The 4,554-nt window shown below is 39.2% G+C and overlaps 1 long non-coding RNA gene across 1 annotated transcript; it reads right to left on the reverse strand.

The window, feature by feature from the left end:
* Nucleotides 1–284: 284 nt before the first annotated feature.
* On the reverse strand, nt 285–2,082 carry LOC141027910 (uncharacterized). The gene is made up of 2 exons (XR_012189902.1): nt 1,499–2,082; nt 285–820 (listed from the first exon to the last, which is right to left on the reverse strand). It is a non-coding gene; the product is annotated as an uncharacterized lncRNA (long non-coding RNA).
* Nucleotides 2,083–4,554: the final 2,472 nt, after the last annotated feature.

Here is a 4,554-nt window from a genome sequence, read left to right on the forward strand (position 1 = left end):
GCTAGAGATCGGTACTATGCTGAGTAAGATATGTGAACCAGCCACAAGGGAGAAGCTTCCAGAATTTTGATAGGGCTTGGAAACATAGTTTTAACACTATTTCTAAAAAACATGGTTGATGGAGTGTGCTGGAAGCATTTTTTTACACCACAGTTTGATGCGTGTGTACAGAAATTACACTAGAACACGATATACTTTTCATGAAACAGAAAATTTGACTGCTATCAGGACCTGCTGGTTGTTGGATTTCAATTAAGTTGTTGGCGCCTTACTGAAGATGGACATTTAACAGCAAAGAACTTTTGTGCTGAAGCTCACATATTCTCCTCCAAAGCAAAACATATGACAGACAAGCTGTACAAAAAAGTGTGACGTTCCCCTGCACATATCTACAGACAACAATTCCATAAACAAGCAGCTAGTGCCTAACAACAATTTGATCTTTTCTTGTGTCCAGCAGCATGTTTTCTATTCTTTGCAAGAAGGGACTAAGAAAGAGCACGATAAATGAGATGAGATTTAGGACGATCGCTTCTGCTTCTTCTTCTGCTTCTTAGATTTCTTCACCGTGTTTTAAGCAAGCACTTCGCCCTCCTCATCGGATCAGCCCTCGATGGATTCATCAGGGACATCATTTGGAGCGTTGTGCTTGGTGATGTAGTCCTTGAGGATCACCATGCTCTTCTCCCTCATTGCCGCCAGCTGCTCCGACAGGGCACCTAACTCAGAGCTGACTGCGAACGACTCCCCTCCAAGAACCAGGGTGGCCTTCGCCCTCGGTTGTAGTAGCATTCATCTGGCCCATCGTCCACAGCTGAACCTGACAAGAAAATTCAAAGCAGAAATGACGAAGCCGATGGGAAACCTACAAATTTTTTTGTAACATGCAATTCAACAAAATGAATCATTTGTAGGAAAACTCTTCAGCAGTGCAAAGCAAAATGCTAATGCTATGCTAGTGGAAATTCTGAAAACTAACCAGCTATGTGGCATAAGGTCAATCGCCCCGCCTTATAGGGGAGGCCACCTAAGCACGATTCAGACTAAAATAGATAACTGAAGCGAAATACTGATAGCAATCAGAGGCAGTTCTGAAACTAATCGGCAATGCAGCAGCAGAAGATCGCCGCGCCTTTCAGCGACGTAATCTAAGACGAATTCAGGCTGTAACAAACCACCGGAGTGGACTACTAACAGGGATTGTAATCCAGGTGTTGATACTGTAACAACTGCGGCTGGCTCCCAGCACGATACACTGCACCCAAATCCTTTGTCCATAGCTCGGAAACGCTTGCGTACAGAAGCGGGCACAAAATAGGGAGAAAAAATAATCCAAAATCGTATGGCGCGGCTCATGGCTACTGGATTTTGCGGTTCTCCAGACCAGTTTTACATGGATCCAACGGACACAGCCCACATCAGACAGACCCTACGGATGCAGCGATGCCGCAAGCAACGGATACAGGGGGAGTAGAAAGTATGAGGGGTTGAGTGAGACCTTATCCGCGGGGGACGGCGAGGAGGCGTGCGCGTCTTGACCGGGGAGAGAGAGTGTACGGCGGCGCGCGCTTCCACGGCCGGCGGCTGTCTTGCCGGGGGTTAGGTTAGCACCGCTCTAGAGGCAAGGAAGGGGAGAGGGTGGAGAACTGGAGAAGCAGCCAGCCTGGGCCGCGCCTGACGTGGGCTAGAAAGCGAAGTGGGCCTGACACAATCCTTGTGGACTCCTAAAACATTGGGAGAATTTATTTTTTCAGTTGAAACTTTTGTTGATTATATTATCAGTTCTTCTTGCCAGCTCTATTAGAGACGCATACAGCAATCACGAATGACGGTGTCAGCAGAGAAAAATCTAGTAAAATAAATTGTTGCAATAGATAACAAGGAAAGAAGAAAAACACTCCTAACGCCGCTAGTAGGCTTAAGATGCCACGGTGCGAAATGCAAAGGCTAGACCTCCATCCATGTCTAGAAAATTGTTCTTATTTTTCTTTGCAAAGAGAGATAATGATTCTCTAACAACAAGATATAAGCACGTGCATGGTGTCGTCACCAACAGTCCAACACGTGGTCGTCATGTTGCTGAACAATAGGCCAAGCATGGTGCAAAGTGTGTGCCTAAATATGGAGTATGGATCATCCATGTGAAATATTCCCTTTTATCAAAAACAGCATCATAATGGCAAAATCATGATGCCCAACGTAGAGCGAATGCTTTGGCTAGAACCAAATATTGCAAAATATTTAATAAACCTCTCACTCAGTTTCTAAACATATACACAACACTGTAGTGGAGGGCCAAGTTTGATGCCACTTAAACGATATGCCACATGGCTCCATCGAATCAAAACGTCATTAAAAATATGACATGTTGATTCATGGTGAATATCTAAGCTACAATTAGAGCTCTCCCTTGTCAATACCTTTCACCATTTTTGGTCCAACTTTCATGTAAAAGTGTCCAAATTGTCTTACAGATGAATATTCCATGACCACATAAATCATTATATGTCATTAAATTTTGGCTATTTAAAACCCGACGTAAGGCAATACTTGGCTCTTTGCTCAAGAACCAAAACAGTTGAAGTTTCTTAACCCTCGTAGTGTTGTATAAACATGGATATTTGCTACCTTAGCAAAGTATATACTTTTCATACAAATATTCTCCAAGAATGTCACTTCGGACACATCTCTATTGTTATCTATTCAAATACTAAGCTTCATAGTTTTGAAGCTTCCTGATACGTTGGGGGCTATGAGAGTTGTTGAGTCCTGTAAAGGTGTGTTTCGCTTGTTGAGAAATATGGGTCCTTTTACAGAAAACCAACGATCCCAACGAGGACACATGCCAAGAGCACTGGTTAGATGTTGTTGGTGATATGTTGCACTGTATGATGTAATGGATATTGGCAATACTATTTTAAAAATGGGACTAAGTTCTACCCATATATGGTACTCCCTCCTATCCAAATAATTGTCGCTGATCTAGTGCAATGGACCGGAGGGAGTAGAATAGCTACACAAAACACACATGTATATAGTTGTAATGGGTCGGCCAGTTTTCCGATGTTGAGAAGGTTCTAGAAGCTATTGCTTGGGTTTTTTTTTCTTTCGTTCTGTGTTTTCTCTACATATTTAGTAGTTTTTCTTGGTTATTCCTTATCCTATTATTTGTTTTTCTTACTTTCTCCTTGTCCACATTTTCATTCATGAAATTAATTAAAATTTCTGAATATTTTTCAAAAAGGTGCAAATTTTAAAAATACACGAATTTGTTTCAAATTCAATAATAATTTCAAATTCATGGATTTTAAGATTTCACGAACATTTTTAAAGTTGGTGATTTAAAAAAAAATCAATTTGTTAACATTTTCTAAATCCATAAATGGTTTTAAGTTGATGATTTTATTTTAAAATTTAGGTTTATATATTTTCAACCTTTTTAAAAACATTTGTGAACATCTTTTGGTGCAATGAACTTTATCAAATAAAAACAATAGAAGAGTTCTAGTTAGGAGTGCAACGAGGAGAATAAATCTAAATTAACGAGTGGATAAGGGAGCCAAGTTGAGTGAACAATAGATCCATGGTCTGGCCCATGTGAGATGATTTGGAGCCTCCTGGTGGCTCGGTGGTTGTGGGGTGGCTAAGGGCCGCATCATATATTATGTAACTGAATCTTGATAAATCATGATGTATTTGTTAATTCATTACCATTATGTATTTGTTAATATTATTTAAAATAGGTGAACATTTTTTCCAAATTCCTGAATAGTTTTTAAATTCGCTGATATTCTTCAATTTCACAGACAATTGGAAAGTTTGTACAAATTTATAAAATTTTAAAATCCATTTCCAAATTTGTGAGGATTTTCTAAAATCGATGATTTATTTTAAATTTGAGAACACTTAAAAACTCATAGTTTGTTAATTCGTAATATTTTAAAACTTTGTGAATATTTCTATTTAATGAGCGCTTCAAATAAAAAAATGATAGTATGTATTTTACGAGTGAGCAATGAAGCCAGTGAGAGCAAAAAAAGCTAAACGAATGAGCAGAGCAGGGAACCGAACTTAGAGAGCGAGAGCTACATGGCTAGCCCATATAGCAATATAATTTGGGGCCTCCTTGTGCGTCTGTCGGGGTCGTTTAGGGCCCCATATCCAGCGTATGTAAGTATGTGCGGACACACGACAACATCACTGGTTATATGTACTCTCAGAGTTTGTATAGGCTGAAGTGGCTTGGGATATGTTGCATCATATCATGTAATGAAACCTTTATAATTCCAGTTTAAAAAAGAGTGGACTGGGTTCTATCCGTATTATGATATTAGAATAGTTTCTATACAAAACACACACCTATATTGTCATACTGGGTCGACTGGTTTTCCCGGTTTTGAGAAGGTTTTAGAAGGTATTGGTTGGTTTTTGTTTATTTTTTCTTTCTTTTTGTATTTCCTCTACAAGTTTAATATTTTTCTCTAATTTTTTTGTTTTTCTCTTTTTTTTTTCACATTTTAATTCATGAAAAATTATTTAAAACTGTGAATTGTT

This window comes from Aegilops tauschii, chromosome 7 (genome assembly GCF_002575655.3).
Source record: "Aegilops tauschii subsp. strangulata cultivar AL8/78 chromosome 7, Aet v6.0, whole genome shotgun sequence".
NCBI classification, from domain to species: domain Eukaryota; kingdom Viridiplantae; phylum Streptophyta; class Magnoliopsida; order Poales; family Poaceae; genus Aegilops; species Aegilops tauschii.